Source organism: Canis lupus, chromosome 21 (assembly GCF_048164855.1).
Source record: "Canis lupus baileyi chromosome 21, mCanLup2.hap1, whole genome shotgun sequence".
Taxonomy (NCBI): domain Eukaryota; kingdom Metazoa; phylum Chordata; class Mammalia; order Carnivora; family Canidae; genus Canis; species Canis lupus.
In genome coordinates, this window is record NC_132858.1 from 52,036,681 (window position 1) to 52,061,534 (window position 24,854).

A 24,854-nucleotide genomic window follows, 5' to 3' on the forward strand; every position below is an offset into this window, starting at 1 on the left:
TCTTTTAGAGCTATATGTAGTAAAGATAACTTTCAGTAGGTATTTACCTGGCTCATAATAGGGAAGTAGTGGGGCATTCCATGACTCCAAATGGGCCACAGCAGGTAGAGAAATGCAACACTGTAAAGTGTTAGAGCAGTTAAAAGAATATGGAAGATGTCCTAATAAAATGAACTTAATTTATACATAAATTTTATTACTTTTTTCTAAGAATCCACAAAATACTTAATCAGAACATTATTATTCCATCCTCACTAAATACTTTGCTATTACCATTCGACATATGTGATACCCGATACGTTAAATACAACTTTACATTTTTATTTAATTTGATTAAGAAAAATAAGCAACTCTTATCTTTTCTATCGTGTTCATTTTACTCAGATATTTTCCTTTTGATGAAATTCATATTTGCCTTATAATTATATTAACAAAATGAGGGACTTATATTATGTGCCTTACTTTACTATTAGTGATAAATCTCTTTGTGTATCATAGGAAAATTGCAGTGCAAATATAAGCCTTCAGGAGTGATAACCCCTAATTAAAATATTATCTAGAAGAAGTGGCACAGTACAGGACCTTAGGCTTGCCCCATCTCATAAATACAACTAAATAACTATCAATTCATTCTAAATACCTTAGAAAACAACCTGAAGAGTGAAGGGAAACTCCACAACCTGAAGAGTGAAGGGAAACTCCACAACTGTAGAGAAGAAGCTACATCAAAGAGAGTAGAAAGGGCAGAGATGTGGCTTGGGAGAGAAAGAGAGCATGGCTTCTGAAAGAGATCACTGGGACCTGTGGTACATGGAAAAGAGTAAGAGACAGACTAGCACAGGGCCCACACAGAGAAGATGAATCCCCATAGCAATAGGTATTGAAAATGAGAGGGGCCGAATTTCATGATTTCTTGCAACCAACAGGACTTAAAGCCTGGAGTTTTAAAGGACGGGGCGCTTGACTCAGGGAGAACCCAGAGGTATTGCAGCTACTTTTGGAGAGAAGTCAGGGAAAACAGCCCGTGGACATACTCTGTGTCAACAGTGATCTGAAGAATGCCTGATGAGCACAGTTAGGAGGCTATTTGCTCATCTCATAGGATATCCCAGATAAGCAGCATTCAAGGAGATACCTCCCTGGAAACAAAGGACCTGGGAGGTGTTATTTCATTCCCTCAACCCTCAGCACAAACACAGACCTACCTGCAGGAACCAGAACAGTGCCAACATTCACTATCTAACTTGCTTACACCAAACCCTGATCCCCCCACATTTTGGTGAACTGCCCTTCCCAGTCACACTTGTCCCAGTCCCAGCATAGCGGGCCCTCTTTCATAGACGACTGGTCAAAACCCTTACCAATAGTGCATCTCCTGACTCAGGAGTTTTGCAGAGCCTCAGTTCTGGCATCAGAGGTGAAGTTCTTATTGCACAAGCAGACCAGAGCACACATAGTTAACATGTACCACATGCAAGCCAAGAACCAAAAACTTTCCAGAGCAGACAAAAAGAGCTTCTGCAGATGACTGGGCTGAAGGATAAAGTGGCTAGGATGCAAAAGCAGAGTTCACAGAGCAAACATTGGAGACACTCGTTGAAGCACCAGACCCTGAGAAAAAGGAGTCACTACATGCAGGGTGCTACAGGTTCATTACCCTCAAAAACAGGAAAAATAGCTTGGCTTCACAGACACGAGAACAAAGACTTACACAAAATGAGAAGACAGAAAAAATTGTCCCAAATTAAAGAATAGGACAAGGCATGGCCAGAGATGTAAGTGAAACAGATATAAATAATATGCCTGATTGATTATTTAAGGTAATGATCATAAGGATACTTGCTGGACCTTAGAAGAGTGAGACCTTTAACACAGATATAGATAAAGGACTCAATAAATGAAATGAAAGACACAATTAACGGGATGAACAGCAGGTTGGAAATGCAGAGGAAGAAATTAAGGATCCAGAAGACAGAGTAATGGAAAGTAAACAAGCTGAATAATAGAGATAAAAAAAATTATGCAAAATGAGATTAGATTTAGGGAACTCAGTGACTTCATCAAGGGAAATAACATTTGTATTACTGGAGTTCCAAAGAAGAGAGAAAAGGGGTTGAGAATTTATATGAAGAAATAATAGCTGAAAACTCCCTTAATCTAGGGAATGTAGCAGATATCCAAATCCAGAAGGCACAGATAACTTTTAACAAAATCAAGAAAAGTAGATCTATGCCAAGACGTTGAAATTACATTGACAAAATATATTAATAAAGAAAAAAATTTAAAGCAGCAAGAGAAAAAGATCATAGTAACATACAAGGGAGATCTCATTAGGTCTTGCAAGGAATTTTTCAGCAGAAACTTTCCATTCAGAAAAGAGTAGTATGGTATATCCAAAGTGCTGAATGGGAAAATCTGCAGCTAAGAATAATCTACACTCAAATAGAAGAGAAAAAGATAGATAGATAGATAGATAGATAGATAGATAGATAGATAGATAAAGATGGGGTGGCGGGGAGGTGATAATTTCCCAGACCAAAAAGAAAAAAAAAATAATAAAGATGAAGTCAAGCAGTTCATGATCATTAAGCCAACTAGTTTCTTTTCTTTTTTTTTTTTTTTAAGATTTTATTTATTTATTCATGAGAGACACAGAAAGAGAGAGGCAGAGACACAGGCAGAGGGGGAAGCAGGCTCCATTCAGGGAGCCTGTTGGGGACTCAATCCCGGGTCTCCAGGATCAGGCCCTGGGCTGAGCCACCCGGGCTGCCCCCAACCATAGTCTTTAGCAAGTAAATGGGACTTTTTGAGTGGAAAGACCAAAAAGTGACAGCATCAAAGTAGAAAACACAAAACTATAAAAATGAGTATTTCTATTAAAAAAAAAGACTTCACAAATAACAGGATGTAAGATATGACAACATATATCTAAAACATGGGTAGGAGAGGAGTAAGGAATGGGTTGAAACTGAAATGCCCATCAATATAGACCCCTATATGCAAATGATGTTATTATATAAACTTAATTATAACCACAAAACATGAACCACTAATAAATATACCAGGAATAAAGAAAAAAAATTGAAATATATCACTAAAGAAGATCAGCAAACCATGAAAGAAAGACAAGAAGGTATCAGAGAAAACCTTCAGGAACAACCACAAAACAAATAATAAAATCACAATAAATATGCATCCATCAAAAATTGCTTTGAATGTAAATTGATCAAATGGTCCAATCAATAGACCTAGAATGGGTTGGTGACATAATGGATTAAAAAAATAAATAATTAATAATAATAATAATAATAATAATAAAAGCATCCCTATGCTTCTTACAGGAGACTCATTTTAGACCTGAGACAATTACGGATTGAAAGTAAGGCAATAGAGAAACATCTATCGTGTAAATGGATGACAAAAGAAAGCTACACTAACAGTTCTTATATTAGATATGGTAGACTTTAATACAAAATAGACTTTAAACAGACTCTAATAAGAGAAAAGGAGACTATCTAATCATAAAGGGGACAATTCAACAAGGTGATATAATAATTATAAATATTTGTGTATCCAATATGAAAACACTCAAATATGTAAAACAACAAACATAAAGGAACTAATTGATAATAATGCAATAATAGTAGAGAACTTTAACAATCCACTTACATCAATGGACAGATTACCTAAACAGAAAATCAATAAGGAGGCAATGGCTTTGAATAACACACATAAACAGATGGATTTAAATATATATTCAGAATATCCCATCTTAAAACAGCAGAACACACCTTCCTTTTGAGTGCATTGAAACATTCACCAGAATAGATCATGTATTAGGCCACAAAACAAGTCTCAATACATTCATGAAGACTGATGCCATACTATGAAACTTTCCTGATCAGAATGCTATGAAATTAGAAGTACCCCATGAGAATAAATTTGGAAAGATCACAAATACGTGGAGATTAAATAACATGCTACTAAGCAATGAATGGATCAACCAGGAAATAAAAGAATAAATTAAAAAAAAAACTACATAGAAACAAATGAAAATGAAAACAACAGCTCAAAATCTTTGAGATGCAGCAGAAGTGGTTCTAAGAGAGAAGTTTATACCATTACAAACTTACCTCAAGAAGCAAGAAAAATCTGAAATAAACAAATCAAAGTTATACCTTAGGAAGCTTGAAGAAGCATAACAAACAAAACCTAAAACCACCAGATGGAAGGAAATAATAAAGATTGGAATAGAAATAAGTGATACAGAAACAAACAAAAAATAGAACATACTAATGAATTGAGAACAGATCAACAAATTTGATCTAGCTAAACCTCTAGCTAGACATAACAATAACAAAGAGAAAAGATATAAATAATAAAAAAAACACACAGAGAGAAGAAATAATAGCCAGAACCACAGAAATACAAATAATTATAAGAGAATATTATGAAAAACTATATGCCAGTGTTTGCTTCAGCAGCACATATATTAAATAACTACATGCCAACCAATTAGAAAAGCTAGAAGAAACGGATAAATTCCTAGAGACATAAAATATATAAACTACCAAAACTGAAACAGGAAGAAATAGAAAACTTGAACAGACTAATTACCAGCAAATAAATTGAATCAGTAATTAAAGAACTCCCAGCAAACAAAATCCAGACCAGATGGCTTCACAAGAAAACTCCACCATTTAATGAAGTAGCAATACCTATTCTTCTAAAATTATTCCCTAAAAATAGAAATAGAAAGAAAACTTTCAAACTTATCTATGAGGCCACCATTACCCTGATGCCCAAGCCAGATAAGATACCACTATAAAAGGCTAATATCCCTGGTGACATAGACTCAAAAATTCTCAATAAAATATTTGCAAATGAAATTCAATAATAAAAATCACTCACCAGACTCCAGTGGGATTTATTCCTTGACTGCAAGGTGATTCACTATTGACAAATCAATCACATGATTTATCATGTCAATAAGAGAGAGGATAAAACCGTACGGGCACTTCAATAGATGCAGAAAAACCATTCAACGAAGTACAGCATCCATTCATGGAAAAACTCTCAACAAAGGTTTAGAGGGAACATATCACCACATAATAAAGACCACGTATAAAAATCTACAGCTAACATTATCCTTAATGGGGAAAAACTGAGTTTTTCTCCTAAGACCAGGAACGAGATAAGGATGTCCACCCTCACCACTTCTATTCATCATAGTACTAGAAGTCCTACCCAGGGAATTCAGACAACAAAATGAAATAAAAGGAAACCAAATCAGCAAGAAAGAAGTAAAACTTTCACTATGCACAGATGAAATGATACTATATAAAAAAATCTAAAAGATTCCACCAAGAAACTGCTAGAACTGATAAATTCAGTAAAGTAACAAGATACAAAATCAATGTACAGAAATCTATTGCATTTCTATACAATAATGAAGCAGCAGAAAGAGAAAATAAGAAAACAATCTCATTTATAATTGCACCAGAAAACAGTAACATACCTAGAAGAAACTTCAAGAAAGAGCTGAAAGATTATAATCTAAAAACTGTAGAACTTTGTTGAAAATTTGAAGATGAGAAAAAGAAGTGGGAAGACATCCTGTGCTCATGGAATGGAAGAACAGATATTATTAAAATGTCTAGACTACCTAAAGGGATCTACACATTGGTGAAATCCCTATCAAAATACCAATGGCATTTTTCACAGAACTAGAATAAACAATCCTAAAATTTATATGGAACCACAAAAGGCCTCCAATAGCCAAGCAACCTTGAAAAGAAAAGCAAAGCTGAAAAAAAAAAAAAAAAAAAAAAAAAGAAAAGCAAAGCTGGAGTTAAAACAATTCTGGACTTCAAGTTATATTATGAAGTTGTATTAATCAAGAGAGTATGGTACTGGCACAAAAATAGACACATAGATCAATAGAATAGAATAGAGAGTCCAGAAATAAACCCACAAGTACATGGCCAATTAATTTTTAACAAAGCCGGAAAGAATATCCAATGGGAAAAAGACAGTGCCTTCAACAAACGGTATTGAAAAAACTGGACAGCAGCATGCAAAAGAATGAAACTGGACCACTCTCTTACACCATACAGAAAAATAAAGCCAAAATTGGTGAAAGACCTAAAAGTGAGACCGGAAACCATAAAAATCCTAGAGGAGGGCACAGGTAGTAACTTCTCTGACATTTCCCATAACATTTTTTGTGGACAGTTCTCCTTATACATGGGAAACAAAGGCAAAAATAAACCATTGGGACTACATCAAAATAAAAAAAGCTTCCGCTCAGTTCAGGGAGCAATCAACAAAACTAAAAGGGAACCTACTGAATGTGAGATATTTTATTTGCAAATGAAATATCTAATAAAGGGATAGTATCTAAGATGTATAAAAACATGTAAAATTCAACACACAAAAAGCAAGTAATTCAATTAAAACTGGGCAGAAGATATGAACAGAGATTTTCCCAAAGAAGACATGCAGATGATCAATACATGGAAAGTCTTTCAACATCACTCACCGTCAGGGCAATGCAAATCAAAACAACCATGAAATATCATCTCACTCCTGTCAGAGTGACTAAAATCAATAACACAAGAAGCAAAAGATGTTGAAGAGGATGCAGAGAAAGGGGAACCCTCTTGCACTGTTGGTGGGAATGCAAACTGGTGCAACCAGTCTGGAACCAGTCTGGAAAATAGTATGGAGGTTCCTTGAGAAATTAAAAATACAACTACTCTGTCATCCAGCAATTGTACTATTGGGTATTTATGCAATGATACAAAAACAGTAATTCACAGGATACATGCTCCCGTATGTTTATAGCAGCATAATCTACAATAGTCAAATTATGGAAGCACACTGATTGTTGAATGAAAAAAGAACATGCGGTGTATATCTGTATCTATGCCTACATCTACATATATGTAATAAAATATATATATATATATATAGACTATTATTCAGACAAAAAAGAATGAAATCTTGCCATTTGCAATGACTTGGATGGAGCTAGAAAGTATTATGCTAAGTGAAATAAGTCAGTCAGAGGTAGACACGTACCATACAATTTCATTCATATGTGGAATTTAAGAAACAAAACAAAGCAAGCAAAGTGGAAAAAAAAAAGAGAAAGAGACAATCAAGAAACAGATTCTTAATTATACAACAACACACTGAAGGTTACCAGAGGGGTGATGGGTGGGGGGATGGATGAAGAGTGATGGGGATTAAACATACACTCCTCTTGATGAGCACTAAGTAATATATGGGATTGCTGAAATCACTGCATTGTACATCTGAGACAAACATAACACTGTATGTTAACTACACTAGAATTAAAATAAAAACTGAAAAAAAATGTTATGTAAGGATATTTCATATTTCAGTTGAACTAAGTGTTTTCCTGGTTTCCAGGGAACTTGGCATGGCACCTAAGCAGTGAAGCAGTCCTCGTGCCTGGATTTGCACATCAGCAATTTTTCCAAACTTGATTTTGGTACTTATCATTACTAAATTGAATTAGACATTTCTTAAACTATGTCTAACAGGAATGCAAGAAAGAAAGCTAGTTTGAACTCTGCTTCTGGTGCCAACAGCATTATATAATGAGGTAAACACTGGTAATTGTGTTTAGTTCAATAACACTTTTAATTATGGTTGAGCTCTCCTTCAGAGTCTATGGATTTTACTGATGCAAAATAAACAGCTGAAAGTCAAATGAAGGCAGCCTCATGGATTTCTATTGCCTAATTAAAGTACAGACACATTGCTTTTCCCATTGTGGCCCTAAGCAAAATAAGCTTGTTGCTCATAGTTTCATAGCCAAAATCCTTTTTGTTTAAGTATGAGACTAACAAAATTATAACTTGAGTTTCTGTATATCCTGCATACTTATCTTTGGGTCTAGAACGTAACAGGTACTTGATTCATTTCTGTTGAATGAAGAAAATGATGCTAAAATTAACCTAAAAAGCCAAGTTAGTATGATGTGTTGGTTTGTGCTGATTTTGACTATTTCTAGAAACAGACAGTAAAGGGTTAATGACTTCTATTTTCAGAACTAATTTTCTTCATGTCTTTCCATTTTTAACTCATTAAATTTCCCCACAACCTCCTCCATGTGCATTCTAAAAATGATAAATGGGGAAGAATATTAATGCTCCTGGGCCTGCTAATCTCCTGCCTTCTGGCAACATTTATTTCCTTTAGAGAGTTTCATCCATATTTGCTAAATACATAGTGACAAAATAAATCAATGACAAAATTAATTGGAATCAATCGTAGGCTTTTTTGTTCATCCCCCAGTGGTCCCCCCGCTTCCTGTGAGAAGGGCCATTTCAAAGGAAAGACAACATTGATCATGTACGTTTATACTTTCGCTCCAATATTTCTGAATGCAACATGACAAAGGAAATGATGTAAAACCAATGAAAAGATGATATTCACACTTTTGTGTGTTTGTTTTTATGCTTCAGGTTTGGGTCTTAAGCATCTGGGACCAAGAGAAATAGCTAATTTCTAGAATACTGATGAAGGAAGTCAATTAATGGAATAAGGGTCTATAGAAACTATATAGAAAAGAATCAAGTGCCTGCATTTTCTGAAGTACTGAGAAATGTAAAACATTTAATCTTTTGCTGCCTAAAGAATCTTCCTTAAATTCCTTCCATTTTTAACACAAATGGACATATATGTTGCCAGAATTTCTCCCTGGAAGATAACATTTCCTGCATCTGCAGCATCTGTAAGGAGGAGTTTACACAATAGGAAATTACCATTAAAACGTATAGCACTGTGACAAAATAAGCAAACAAGCCACTCAGAGATTACCAGATGATACAAAGAGAAATGAAGTTAGGATCAATAACACCTTTTTTCTTTTTTTTTTTTTTTTTAATTTTTCAAACTCAGAAGCTGCATGATCCCATCAGCTGCTGGGTATCTCCCCTTTCAACACAGTCACTGAGGAGAAAAATCTGTTCCAGTTTAGGAAGTTCTCTATCCCTATTTCCTCTGTTCATTCAGATATATTTTCTCTGAATCAACCTGTAGACCGTGTGTACTCAAGCAGATGTCATTCTTTAATGAATCAGAGCATATCCCATTTTATACTTAAAATATTTCAACATCAAAATTCAGAGTTTTGTCTACATGAGAAGGGGATTAAGCAAAATATTGACTGTAGATTTATATATGTAATTATATTATCCCAGTGGCTGTTAAATGTTAAGAGGTTTTCCACTTGTATAACAGATTAACATTTTCAGGATTTGTAACTGAATAACAACAATAAAAATTGCAAATGAATATATAGCTTTTATATTCTAATATGATGAATTCAAGAAATGTATCATTTTGATGGTGTTTGCTTTTGTGCAAAATAAGCTTTAGTTAAAAAATATCATTTTTATTCTAGTGTTTCAGTGAATTATATATACTCTTTTCCTCACTGAAATCCAGTAAGGTTTCTCAGTGTTCCAATGTAATAAATATAGTACTCAACATGTGGCTCAATACAATCTGTTAAGCAGTCTGCAGGATGAAAAAACTGTGAAATGAAAAGAATACACACCAGAAATTTTAAAAAGGCTTAAACATTTTTTTTCTATCTCAATACAATTATATCACAGCACAGATGATTTTGTTTTGGCCTGAGTAAATCAGCTTCCATGAAGAAGATTGAGCCAGGTCCAGTCCTGTGATTTGCACATCTATCTCCTGATTTCTACAATCTCTACATCAGCAGAAGGATAGTCAAGAATAAAATTATGTGGTCGTTGCCTTACTGAATTAGTCTGAAACAAGTGTTTCTATGCCAACCCTATTTAGGGTCACAAGGTAATGAATTCCTATGAAATGGCTGAGAAGAAAGGATGAGGGAAATTAAATCTTTACAAAGCTGGGTTGCCATTACAGGTGTTTATGGGGGCAATGGGAGAGCATCTTTCACACAATGTACATGATATCAAAAGATCAAATATTCTGAAGGTAGTAGCTGGACCAGGAGCCAGGGAGATAGGAGGAATTATGTGCTGATACCTGGAAGGCAACTAGCAGGTTTCCAGAGCAATCCTTTAATCTTGACCCACCACAGCCCAAATCTCTATAAAACTTCAGGAACTCATCAAGTGTGAAGTGTTAGCACTAAATCATAGTACCATCTGATAAATATGTTGACTTTCCTTCTGGGCAATGATTAAATAAAGAGTAAAATGTGAGAAATACTTAGTGGAAAGGTTAAAAGGAGAGAGAAAGGGGTGTGCGTGTGTGTGTGTGTGTGTGTGTGTGTTAGGGAGAGAGCGAGACAGAAAAATAGGGAAGAGAAAGATGGCTCAGATAAATGACCAAAAAAAAAAAAAATAGAAGAAAAAACATAAGGAATATAGATGGATACCTCGAGAGATATAAAATATTGGTACAAACAATGTCTAGAGAGCTAGAACCCAGAATCATGGCTCATGCATGTTTGAGTAGAAAAATAACAGAATATAAAAAGGATCTATTCAAGGAGCTACCATAATGCATGTCAAACATACACAAAGGCTATAGGAAGATTCCATTCATTTTTTTTTCAAAAAAAGAAAAAAGAATGCACTAATAAAAAATTATTTTCTCCCTAGAAGGTACTTAAATCCAGAATGGAAGAAACATTTGAAGCAACCTAAATGTTTCTTAATATGTGTCGTACCTAAGAAGGCCAGGTTCACAGTTAAACTAAGGCTGTGAGTGAATCTAACACCTGGCTTCAATGCAGTATACATCTCAAATAAGTCCATTTATGTAGGAGTGAGAACAGTAATTTTCATCATTTTTTTCTTTTCCTTACTGAAACTTCTGTTAATAAGGCAGACAGTAATTTTAAAATACCTACTGGCATTCTCGAGAGAAAAATAGCTTTCAAGACTTTTGACTTATCTTAAATGCGCCAGCAATTGTTTACAACTCTACCATATAACTGTGTTTGCTTTAATATAATAATTTTCCATGGAGTGCAGTGGGCACTTCAGGAGGATATTTAGTATGTTTGAAAGTAAGGCCCAACATTACACATACCTAGGAATATTCCATCCAGCCTGAGACAAAAGATGTTAGTCTGTACATAATGAAATAATAAATTACCACTTTATCATTGAAAGGATTTTGATTGGTAGGCCAACATCTTAATCTGCCCTCATTTGCCTAATTCACAGTTAATTAATCTTTTGAGACTTTGGTTACTTTGTCTAAAGCATAATAAGGAAAATGTTGGACGCTTTTCTGATATGCACTTTGTACTTTTTCCCATTGTAGCTGCTCTCGGTGCTGTCACTTTCCATGCAGCACCTTCCACATTCTTTTTTTTTTTTTTTATGATAGTCACACACAAAGAGATAGAGAGAGAGGCAGAGACACAGGAAGAGGGAGAAGCAGGCTCCATGCACCAGGAGCCCGACGTGGGATTCGATCCTGGGTCTCCAGGATCGCGCCCTGGGCCAAAGGCAGGCGCTAAACCGCTGAACCACCCAGGGATCCCCCACCTTCCACATTCTACTCTCTACTCCGACACAACAACCAACAAGGCTTCCACAGAAAAATCCAAGACCATCTCCCCATGTTCAGGTCCTATTTTTTTACCCCCATTTCACAGAGGAGCACACCCCATAGCAAGTCATGGAACGTGAAGGGTGGCTTCATCCCAGGGAGGCAAATTCCAGAACTCAAACATGTGCTCCATTGTGATATGCAAGTAAAAAAACAAAAAATGTCTATCCAGTAAGTGTCCATTCTCTGAATTGAACTAACATCCCTCAAAATCTAAAGTTGCTCTTCTTTCTACTGTGTGTGAGTGCTTGAAGTCATTTCAATGTACAAAAGTGTTAATGAAATCAATGGCTCTGCTTGGACAAGTTTGGATTGCTAGACTCTGAGCATGAGGTCACATTCAGCTGATTTCATATCACTACTAGCCTGGTGGTGATTTCAGGCCTACATCACTTTCTTTCTCACTTACAGTTTTGAAAATTAATAAAAAGAAACCTCATTTAGAATAAAGTTGGGAAGACAGCAGGGAGAAGGCAATAGGGAGAGACCCACCTTGCAAATCCGTATTTTTCTATCCCAGCAGGATGAAGAAAGGCCTTCTCTTCTCGCTGGCAACAGCCCTGCCAATGAGAGATAGTCACAGCTTAGCCAAGGAGAAGCTGCTAGAACTCAACTCCCAGTTTATTCCGAAGGGCTTTTAGTTTACACACCGCCCCTCACAGCTCCCCCTTCCCTGTATAACAGGGGGTTTCTTTCTTTTGTTCTGTGGACTTGCCCATGGTTTTGCTGTAATTCGCGTGTCCCAGATCAGAATTGCCTGGTAGTCTTGAATAAATCCATTTTACTGATAAAATGACCTGGTGCCTTTAAGGTTAACATGGTCCACTTGGCCTGTTTAATAGATTTCAAAACGTCTCATTTTACCAGTTAGAAGCTAGGAGAATTTGAATTCAAGATGAAATTCAGGGATGTTAGGTTTCAGAAAATAAAGAAAAGAAAAACAAAGTAAATCATGAAGCCAAGGAAAAGTTAAAGTATGGCTTTGGAACTACAGATGTGTTTTCAGGTGTTTTGTGATCTCAGCCTGAGAAGGCAGGAATTAGGACTTTTTTTTTTTGTCATCGTTCTTGGCAGGCCTTCGCTATTGAAAATCATGAGGGGTTGATTTCTTTGAGACCATAGATGTTTAATACCCTAGTGTATTAGTCCAGGCTAAATATTATTTAATATTTGCTTTATTCAATTAAATGCTTGTAAATAAAGTAGTAATGAAGAAATCCAAAATGACTGCAAAATTAGGCAATTTATGTAAACTAACACTTGAAAACTCCTATGGTGTTTTCTAGAGGATAATGATTTCAGCCTCAAAACAATGAGGATCTGTGATATTTACTTGAATTTCTCTTTTTTTTTTTTCCTCCCAGGACAGTTGAATTACTTTTAGAGTGATCTTGTGGAAGCAAACAAACACACACAGAAATTTTAAAAGCTCCATTGATGATGGAATTAGAAATGGTATCTTTCCATTCTAGCTGTAATTCACATCATGACCTGGGTCAAGGCAATTAGCCAGACAGACACGGGTGCCATCTGAGGGAATCACATCTGGTCATGCTCACTAGTGCTAAGCTCTGCAGATTTTCCATGCCTCTTAGATTTGACTGTGGCACAGGGCAGAGACCACAGGCATTGCCTTCCTTGCCCTCTTCCAATTTCCTTGCTCACTTTCTCTTGCAATTTGCTGCCACAGATGGTATCTGATGAATGAAACTACCCAGTTACCAGTCCCCATATCCATTAATGCTACAATTAGCTCTCTGAGGCTAATGCTATGGAAAAACAATAAATACTGATTAATTCAGTTAGGTAACACAAAATGAGTTGGGACATTTTTCCAGATTAAATGATGGAACCAAGCTAAAGGATTTTATTTTCTTCTTTCCTAGTTTTGCTGCCTCCCTTTCATTATGTTCCTTATTAAATGGTAAGAAACATATCAGCTTACTCTGATTTGTCTGCTCATTATGTTAATGCCACTAAGAATTTCAAAACCATCACCTATATAGTACAATGAATAAGCATTTAAACTAACCTACTTCATAACTAGAATAGGCCAACATAGACAAGGCAAAACTAAGAGAAGGAGCAGAGAAATAATCAGACTTGAACGAAAGCAAAAAGGTTCATTGGGAAGATAGCTGCAGTAATATTCACATGTTTTTAGGATATGTATTGTACATATATCTCATTCATATAGGTAACTATTTCAATAGAAAATATGTGTCTTATGAGCATGAAATTAACTCAGGAATTAGTAAATAATTTGCATCAAACCATGTTCAAATATACTCTTTTTTTATTTTTATAAATTTATTTTTTATTGGTGTTCAATTTGCCAACATATAGAATAATACTCTTAATCTTAAAAGTGCATATACGATAATTATCTGCTTTCCTTGTAAATTAATTTTAACAGAAAAAAGTGATGTGCTCTTGCACTGTCTTCATTTATAGAAATAAGAGCTGGTAGACTGGGCTTCCAGTCTTTTCAAAGGCTTGGGGAACAGTAAACTAGCTATCTCCTTGAGAAGTAACTAAGCAAGTGTGTTTGTTTCTACTACAAAGAATCTGTATTGAGAAGGTCCCTCTGTGAGATTTTCTTTGAGAACTGCAAGGTGGAATAAAGCCTTACATTTAAAGAAAGAGGAGTTTAAATAGATGTGATACTGCTCAAAATGTATTTCACTACATTTTTATGAGATTTTGAAAGAATAAGACTTTGTAGTTTATGTAACAAGAAGTAAGACCAGGGAAGGGTGAAGGAAATGTTGGGGCAAAGCTGTAAGTGCTTGATGGAGCATGTAAAATCCTGCTCTGTGTGGGCAAAGTAGATATGTAAAAATAGACATCATAGTTGAGTGGGTATTAGAGGCATCTTGAATGCACTAGAATTGTTTCTAGTTTATGGCTGTTACCGTGATGCTATTTTGATTTCTCTACATGTTTTCTGGTGAATATGCATATGCATTTTCTTAGGGTTTGTGTCCAGGAGTGTGATTTCTGGGCTAAAGAGCATTTATGCATATTCAACATTAGTAGATGCTATACACAGTTTTTCAAGGGAGTTGTATCAGTTTAAACTCCTGCCAGCAATGAATAAAGTCTCTTTGTCCATATGACACTCAATTTGTAACTATAATTTTTTAGACTTCTAGTATGGATATATAGTCTAATGACTGCTAAGTTTAATTTGCATTTCCTTGCAGGACGTGTGCCATTGAGCATGTTTGCATGTTTATCAGATGCACGAATCTCTCTTCTTTTCCTGTTAGATTTTCTGCTTTTTTCTTTGTCACGTGGAAAGGGTGTTATACATTCTGAATATGGTTCTTTGAAAATTTTATACATTACGAATATCTTCAATTCTATGCCTTGAAACTTTTACATTTAGTTCTGTGATCCAGCCATCTTAAATTGATTTATTTATTTTATTTTATATTTTTCACTAAATTGATTTTTTAAAAAATATTTTACTTATTTATTTCATAGAGACAGAGCATGAGCAGGGGGGATAGCCAGAGGGAGAAGCAGACTTCCTGCTGAGCAGAGAGCCCAACACAGGGATGGATTCCAGGACCATGGGACCATGACCTGAGCTGAGGGCAGACACTTAACTAACTGAGCCCGCCCAGGTGATTTCACTTACGGTGGGAAGTAAGGGTCAGTATTCATTGGTCCAGCGTATTTACTAAGAAGACCACCTTTCTTATTGTATTGCAGTGATACTCTCTATATTTTTGTAGTTGTTATTTGATAGACTAGGTATAGGTGTTAGAGTATGCAATTAGGCTTTAACAGGATGCCTGGAGACCAGCAGAGGGGAAGAGTAGGCCTGCTATTAGGAAAGTTAGTAACCAGCCTGGAAGCATTTCACAAACAAAGCCACAAGAAACCAAACAGGTTTGGTTGTTTGGTTTGATCAAACCAAACAGGCCCAAGATAAGGCTGGGGACCCTGATCAAGTAAGGAAGAAGAAGTGTGAGAGCCTGCTCCCAAAGAAATCCCCTCCTCAAACAATATTTCACCCCTTAGTTAACAACTGTCAATAAAAGATAGAGACCCAAACTCAAGGTAGAGCTCTCCCTTAAGCTCACCCACTCTCACATCTCAAGAGTGTCCTCTTTCTCTTTGATAAACACCTTACCTGCACCACCCAACTAGTGTATTGTCCGTCCTCTAATTCTTTCTTTCTTTCTTTTTTTTTTTTTTTTTTTTTTAATATGTGAGAGGAGTTTTTAGCCTCTCGACTTTTTTTTTTTTTAATTTTTTTTTTTATTTATTTATGATAGTCACACAGGGAGAGAGAGAGAGAGGCAGAGACATAGGCAGAGGGAGAAGCAGGCTCCATGCACCGAGAGCCCGATGTGGGATTCGATCCCGGGTCTCCAGGATCGCGCCCTGGGCCAAAGGCAGGCGCCAAACCGCTGCGCCACCCTTCTTTCTTGAGATGAGACTAAAAGCCTCCAGTGACATATGAGCATGGGCTGGGCAGGGGCCTTTGGGCCCAGAGGTCTCCCCAGTCCATCAGTAACAAAGGTGTATGTGAAAGATTATTTCTAAAATTTATATCTTATTCCATATTTCCACTTATCTGTTCTGTACCTATACTTCACTGTCTTAACTACTTTCAATTTCAATTAAGTATCAATAAGTAGTGTGTAATTCCTTTATATTTCTTCTTTTTTAACACTGACTATTTTTATTCCATATCAACTTTAGTAATAGTTTTTCAATATCCACAAAATTAGGGACCTTGCCTTTTAAATTTGTTTATAGTTTAGAAAGATAAAATTTTATTTTTTATTATTAAAATCTGTAAGTCATAGTCCTAATGTCCGCTCCCTTTCATGACAAGAGATAGACTCTATATGTCTTAAGTAAAACATTTAATAACTTAGAGTTTCTCTGTTTTCTTTATTTACAAATCCAACCCAGTTATTTATTTCCAGTTTATTTTGGCTTAAAATGGAAAAGAAAGTAACAACTTCATGGTTTTCATAATTTCTATTCAGTTCTCCAAAGAATGTATCTAATAAGTCCATATATTACGCATATTACCTGTCTTGTAATACTGTAAGTTTAAGAATTTGGAGAAGAAATGAGAATTTTAAAAGAAATTAGAGATAAAATATCTAGATATCTGTACAGTCATTACTAACTCAAATATTCTATGCTTATAAATGTAAACATACTGCATAGTTAAGAAAGTAAGAAACATTTGTCTTGATCAAGGTCGTAGAGCTTGTGAATGACCAAGTAAAAGAGCAAACTGCGCACACACACAAACACACAATTCCATGTGACTGTCACTGAGAAATTGTTTGCACTGATAAGATATATTGTGATATTAAAAATCAAGTTCAGTAAAAATGGCATATTTCTCCATTACAACTATAAACAGTGACCCTAGAATGGGTTAAAAAAGAGTTTTGAATTATATCAGTATTTAAACATTTTGAAATGAATAATTTCAGGTAGTACATTTAAAGAAATGGAAATTTTTCCTCATGAAATTTGAATATCAGAGTTTTTCTGCCTGAATTTGAGTGATTGATTTTTTCTAGCAACCATTCATGATCCTGGTTTTTATTAAATAGTCACATTATAGGATATCTTTGAAATTCTTTTGTTTATTTTAAAATTCTGGAGTCCCTGCTATAACTGAACAGCAATAAGGGGGCTATTTGTTACTAAAATATGATATTCTAATTCAGAGTCAGGATTTTTAAAATATTCTTAGTGGGCTTCTGCTCAATAGAGGGCTAAAATGAGAACCTTATAAAGAATTACTTCAACTGGTGGGGAGATGAGAAAATATATTTTCAGAAACAAGTATTAAACTTGTTTGGGGAGTGTTGAATAAGCTTTGTGGAACCTAAAATTTTTGTGTGTATATATAAAAGTTAAATTCAGTTTACTGCAAAAATGTAGCAGACAAATATCAGTGAGGCCTTTGGCTCTAAGGAGTGACTTCTGGGCTCAGCCTGGTCTTCTGCAGCCACACTAATGGATTAGGACTTGCCCCTTGAGGGAAGTGTTCACTTCAGGACAACCTTTGATTAACCTGCTCAGGTCAAAAATATCAAAAGAATAAACAGCGGCAGAGAAAATCAAATGTTCCTGTGGGAAAATACAGGAGCAAAGATCAAATTGACAGGGCTTTAGATTCTCAGATTCATCAGGCTTATGAAAGTTGAAAGTCACGAACCTTTTTAAAGTTGTGTTGCTGCAAGCTGTAGGGAGCATTTTCACAGAAAAAGTGGAGACTTCTTCCACTTGTGTTTGCCACTCGGGTCCACGGTGAGCACATCAATTCTCCATAATCCACGACTGGGTGATATCATGTCTCTTATCAATTTGTAAAGTGCTGACATGTTTTATTAATATGTTTCTAACTCTTCAGCCAATATATTAATGAAAAATGAGAAAATCAGACATGGCGGTGATCTCTGTTGCACCCTACTTGATGAACCAATGCTGTAAATGTTCTCCTAGGCCACACTTTTAAAGTCTCTTTGCTAAGCCTCATTTCTGGGACGACTTGTGCATTTCTTAAAATCTTAATCCCCCTCCCGAAGAGTTACATTGCAATATGTGTGCTTTGTTTTCAAAATGTGCTCATTATTACTCAGAACTGAAAATGATGGATGAGAACACCAGCTAGTCGACTTGATAATGTTGACATGCTATTCTACGTTTTAGACACCCTCTGTAAACAAAGATAAAAGTAGATTTAATAAAAATCACTGCTCTCCTTTTAGAAATATTGCATTACAAAATAAATTAAGAGTAATTGGGGAACATTACCTGATCTTAATCTTAATGTAAGCATTTATTATGGTAATATGCATTAATTTCAAATTATTTTGATTGATCATTATGTGACAGGTTAACTATTTAATGTGAAAAATATATTTACAGCTCAATAAACATTCATATATACTCTACAAAAATCATCTATAAATTGGAAAACCCAGTGATATAAAAATGCATTAATGCATTGGTTCTTTCACTAGAAAGAGATTATAAAATACAATTAATTATGATATCACATCTATCTCCATTGAAACATATACTATGTAATTAAATTTCATTTATATTTTTTAATATATTTCATATATCTAGATTTGTATGTATGGCATATCAAATTCTGTTTAGAGGTCATATATATATTTTTTTTTCAAATTTAATGGCAAGATAGCTTATTTTGCAATTTGGAGTTTGAATATAATAATGTACGGCATTAGTTACCATTAGTCTTCTTGGAGATAAAGTAAATTATTTTTCATATGTAAAATTAAAATAATGCTTTTGAAATCAATAACAATTCCCTTTAGTCACTTATAATGATACAATAGTGGTTTTTAAATTATATCTATCATGCCTATCCACTTGTTTGCTTGTTGATTCTTCTTTCTTGACAGACAAGGTCATTTTCGCTCTTATCTATGTGCCAAGCCCCCGAGCTGCCTTTATGTCATGTCATGTCCTGGCTTTATGAGTGGATAAAGATTTTCAGTTTATAAAAGTATGAACATCCAAGTATTTCAGATTTAAGATAGTTTGTCCTTTACCTGTCATCAAAGTTTTGACTTGAACAGAAACTCTAATAAATGTATTATTTATTGTTTTCATCCATAAGGTCATTGGCTTGATCATTTTCCAAGATTCTAGTGCTTTTTACTTCATTTATTGGCTTTGCTATTATCTTGAAAGAACCAACCTATTTTTTGAAAACCTTAGGCTTATGGCTAGACAATGGTATCCAATGCCTTTCTTTCAAAAACTTTTTGCCTGATCATTTCTTGGATTGTTTTTCATCTTTTCTTTTTTTTTTCTTCTACCCGTAGAGTGACAATAGTGAAATGAGGTATAGTCTACATAATGCTAGCCTTCTTCTAACATCTTCTCCTACCTGAAGCAAAGCAGTCTTGTTTATGTAAGTAGAACTTTCAGTTAGAGCTGCCAATAAAATATCAGCCATTTAACACTCAACCGCATCCTTCACTAATTTTCTTCACTTGAAACCGACTTCAGTCATATAGTAGCTGCTTCTTGCTTACTTGTTCCATTTCCAAACTAAAAATAATAAAAATGGTGTTATTATTTGATGTTATCCTTATGCAACTGATAAGCAAATAGTATTGTCTCCCAGTAAATCAGAATCCAAAAAAAAAGTTCACATCTTGAATCTGAAAAATAGAATATAATCTTTATATGGGCATATCATGTGCATACTGAAACATTTAGAAATATCACTAGCTGCCCAACTATCTTTTATGAGTTTGTGTTGATGCCAGGAATATTAAGTCTATGTTCATGTGTGAGAAAAGAGAAGAAAAGTAAAACCATGTCTCCAGTTCAGCCAAACTTTGAAACTGGGATGATATGCTGATATTTTTCTCTTAGTGCTGTCAGTTTTCAAGACACTGCACTGGGAATTCATATTGGAAATATTACTTGCTGGATTTTTTTGTATGGACTCTAATGAAATCATTACAAGGCACCTGCACAAGGGGCTCAGCCTAATTAACTTTATTTCCATGCAACCTTTCAACATTATCATGCCAGGATAATAAGAAATTACTTTTTTCCATCTATAGATGGTGGTAGCTGGCAAAACGCAGCTGCTCAATGAGGTTTGCAAGTGCATCGTCTCTAAGAGGAAGCAGAGAGACTAAAAACATAGCAATAAAAAGACTTGAAATATCAAAAACTGTAACTTTCTCTTATATTCTTATTTCCTCAAGCTCATTCGTTCACAAAATCCAAAAAGGAGGGGGCCACCTGGGTGGCTCAGTTGGTTTAAGCATTGGATTCTTGATTTTGGTTCTGGTTATAATCTCAGAGTTGTGGGATTGAGCCCCATGTAGAGCCTTCATGGGATTCTCTTACCCTCTCCTTCTGCCCCTCCCCACCAAAAGAAGAAAAAAAAAAAGCAAAAAGTGAAGGTTCTGTCAGATTCCTCCCTTTCCTAAACTGGATTTCCTTAACCTCTTCTACACATTGTACTGGCTGTTTCAGTAATCAGGAAGGAACCCTTGAGAGAAGCATGGAAACTCCTTCTAAACACACAAATGATGGTGTCACTTCTTTCAGACCTCTTTGGTTTCCACTGAATATTCCAGTTTTCCGACACACCATATGGCATTGATTTAATGCATAATTACAGATACTACATCTCCTTCAGCTCTCATGACATTTTGGATACATTCAGTTAGAAGGTAGCTTCTCTGTTCTCTACTCCAATATCCTACTCAGTTCTTCCATAACTTGACCATGGCACTGTTAATGGTTCATTCGCTAGAAAAATCTGCATCTGGTTTTAGAATATTGTATGTGGGCCTACCTTAAATATTTATATTAGTCTTAACACAGGTGAATAAGGGAATGCTGGTATAGATCATCAAATGTCTATGGCTTCAGGCTTGAGAAGATATGTTGAAAATATAGAAATAAGTTTCTTTTGCACCAAGAGGTCTTAGGAAATATAAGTTTCCCAAAATAAATTGCAAAAATCCAATGATGAAAAAAAAAAAAGAAATCCAATAATGAGAAATCCTAAAGAATTTACCTTCTATTCTGTATATTATATAATTCTGTACTAATGAATTCTTAATTGCAACCACCTAAAAAGAAGGAACGAAGACAGAATAAAAAAGAAAGAGCAAGTTATAGCTCATTTATAGAGTGATACTCAGAAATAAATTTAATAGAGATCATCCTCTTAGAATTTATCAAGGCAAATAAACATTGTCCAAATAAATGTGCTTTAAGAGGTTGACCTCCAGTCAAGTTTTATTTCTCACTATCTTTGAATCGTTAACATCTATCCCTTTTATTATGTATGTGGCAACAAAAGCACTTAATATGAATTATTTTGTAAATCCTACAAAATAAGGACAATTGCAGCCATCATGTGCTTTTGACAGTATTAAATGACATGAAGAAGACGAAATACTTAGTACATAAGAACAATCTTACTATTATACATAATAAATCTAAAGCTGATATCATATAAATCACCAAATGTCATTAGAAGATAGAAGAATCGAGAATAAAATACAGAATTCCATAATATCAAATTCTAATGAAGGTAGATGACCAAGCTGTATTTTGTGGGTAAGCACTTTATTTCCTTCTACCTGCACTGTTTCACCTCATGTGGACCCAGCTTGGGTCATGGAACCCTGGGTCACCATTTACCTCACAATAGGAAATAACAGAATGTGCCCAGGAAACAAAGGCAATGCATGTGAATATTTGAGGCTTAAATCTTTGGCTATATTAGTGTAATAAAATAACTTAAGGACTAGTTGTGATACCATATGATAAAAGATAATTACTGTCTTTCAAAAATTTTAAACTAAATGAGTGTATCTGCTAGGGAAGAGACCAAGGAGAGCATGTAAAAGCAGCTAAAAGTACATACAAAGTGAAATCTTGGGCATTTGTCCTTCCTAGGGAAATACATGCCATAGAGCTCACTCTGTGTTTGGGTTTGGGAATGTGTGAGAAGGTTTTACTTATTGGTTTGGCCCAGGAGATGGAAATTCAAAAAGAGATGTCCCTCCTATTCACAACAGTGTAGACACATTGCAGAAATGGTGATCTAGATCTTCCAAAGTGTCTACATTTTGCTTTCCTACCAGCAGTGAAGTAGAGTTCCTATTGTTCCACATCCTTGGCAGCATTGAGTGTTATCAGTGCTTGGGATTTTGACAATCTTGATACATGTGTAGTGGTAAACAAGGTATCTCCTTGTTTTAACTTGCAGTTCCCCCAAAGGGCTTATCCTATGAGGCATTCATTACTTGTGGTCATGAGTTCATACAAGAAGGTACTGGAAGATCCCCTCCCTTGACTTCAGCTCAGAGATTAGCAGAGGCAGAACTGTTTACATGGTCTGTTGTCCTGGACAAAGGGACATTGAACCAGGAGGGATATTATGCATTATTCCAATGCCTGAAGTATCTCTCAATAGATACGGGTGATACATGTAAGGACCATACAGGATAGCTTCCATACAGAGAAGTAAGGTAGCAGAGGATTAAAACCTCTTAAATAGGCAGTGATGAGACTTCCCAAAAGTAGTCAAGTGATGTGTGGCTAAACACCAGAGAGATGAAAGATGGGAAGAATACCCTCAGATGATTAGAAGAGCTGAGCATTCTCAGAATTTGAGTGACTATCCTTAGAGAAGACCAAGCACAATTTTGATACTCAGAAAGAATAGAAAAAGAAAAGTAAGAAAGAAAAGAAGCTTATGACACCCAATCTAGTTATAAGGAAGAAAAGGCACATTGTTGCATAGAGGAGTTTCTAACTATGAAATCTATATCCATCCTTCCACTATTATTATTTCTTTTTCTTTCATTTATTTTCTTGAAACTCTGGCTAAAGTTGGGTCATAATGGGAAATATCAATAATAATGGATAAAAAATCACAATATCTAAGTTTTACTTTAAAATTCCTTCTTTATCTTTAGGCAAGAAAGAAGAAAGTGACTCTACAATTTGTTTTTGAATATTTTTGATATGGTAATTTACAGCTACCAGCTTGGAATATCTCACCCTTTCAAAGCTTTGAAGCATGGAGAATCTTTGAATATTTCAATATTTTTTCTCTTGCAATGCAGAAGAGGAAAATCTGATTTCTGGAAGCCAAGGAAAAGAATCCCTTCAACTCTTAGCCAATATTTGATTTCACAGAAGCTGAAGGAAATATATACAGCCCTTGGAAAAGTAACATTACCATTATAAAACTGAACCTCATGATCAGCTAAACAAAATGTCGTTTTTTTTCTTTTAATATAAGAGTTGAGGAAAGACAACTTCTTCATTGATGAAAATCCTAAGATTAACTTTAAACTTACAATAATTAAAATTTTAAAACGTTAAATATTTTGAACTAATTTTTAAGGTCAAATATTTGGGAAGCATTCCATTTTCTATATGTATGTTTATTATTGCTTTTATTATTAGCTCTCCTATGAAATACCACACTGACATAAATAAAAGTCTGTATTTGAAGACAAAGAGAGAAAGAAGGAAATGAAAGTCCTGTATGGTTGAGAGATGAAACTCATTTTCAGTTTGCTTTTGATTTTCCAGAGCACTGGTAGACAATGTGTACATAATAACTGTAAGTATATTTCAAATAAATAAATAAAGCATCTAAGTAGTGGTGTTTTGCAGGAAAGCACTCTGCTCACACAGTTTTAAGCAGGAAATGCTAAACAACGCAGAGGCCTTTACTGGAGAATGCTTGGAATTAACAGCAACATTTCACAAACTTCTGAAAACAGACTTTTTTTTAGAGCTATTTACTTAGTTCTTGGAATATCATTTTGAGCAACACTTGCTTTGGGAATTTGTAAAACTGGACTCTGAGAAAGCAACTATCAAAAAATTTTCTTTTTTTTTTCCATTTTTTACAAACATTGTCTAGTCTATGGAAAAAAGCGATAATGCTTTATCCTTGGAATATATATATTGTTCATATATAAAATTGTTCATATATAAAAGCTAATCTGAACAAAAGACAGCCACAAAATGAAATTTTCGCTGACAGCCCGAGTTCTCATAGTCTATCTTCCAAACTCTTAGGATAATTCTTAATATTTACAAATGAGGAAAAACTCTACAAAAGTATTTTAAAATGTGCCACATTTTTGAGACACACACTAATCACAAAAAATATTTTTAAATGAATCTGCAGTGAAAATAGCAAGAGAATAGAGCACAATTCTCATAATCAGGAAGACATTTACATTTTCATAGAATTGGCAAGGTTGAATAGGTCAATAAACATATCCGAGCCCAGAGTAATTCCATTTCAAATGAATGAGGGTAAACACATTTTAAAGAGTAAATGAACAATGGATGCATATATAAACAATCTGAGAAAGCTATAGTAATAACTGATGTTGACTTATTACTATAAAATCTAATAAGGATATTTTCTAATGTGTGATTAGATTATTTTAATAAAGGAACAGAGATTTGTAACTTCCAATTGAACTCAACCCAAAAGTGTTCATATGAGTCAGGAAGGTGTTTACATTTTAAGTTAGAATTAAGAAGATATAGTAATATCTAGTGTCTATTTTGTATTCTAGCTCTTTAGTTATGATAAACCAAGTTACATTGGAGATGATTAAAATTAAGTTTTTAGTCATAAGGCCAGACTCCTACTTTAGAAGGGGGGTAGAAACTTCTGCTGGAAAGTGACACAGAACATGGGAGAC

General features: G+C 34.9%; 2 long non-coding RNA genes across 3 annotated transcripts in view; one reads left to right on the forward strand and one right to left on the reverse strand.

Annotated features, from left to right (window-relative positions):
* Positions 1 to 23,974, forward strand: part of LOC140613191 (uncharacterized) — a 72,067-nt gene extending 48,093 nt beyond the window's left edge. Inside the window, exon 3 of the long non-coding RNA XR_012014356.1 lies at positions 23,094 to 23,974. This is a non-coding gene — a long non-coding RNA (uncharacterized lncRNA). The remainder of the gene's footprint in view (positions 1 to 23,093) is intronic.
* Positions 34 to 21,750, reverse strand: LOC140613193 (uncharacterized). Of its 2 annotated transcripts, none has more exons than XR_012014360.1 (5): positions 21,631 to 21,750; positions 19,520 to 19,683; positions 17,813 to 18,313; positions 12,097 to 12,164; positions 34 to 120 (listed from the first exon to the last, which is right to left on the reverse strand). It is a non-coding gene; the product is annotated as an uncharacterized lncRNA (long non-coding RNA). The 2 variants fall into 2 exon arrangements; XR_012014361.1 differs by lacking the exon at positions 34 to 120 and adding an exon at positions 6,406 to 7,955.
* Positions 23,975 to 24,854: the final 880 nt, after the last annotated feature.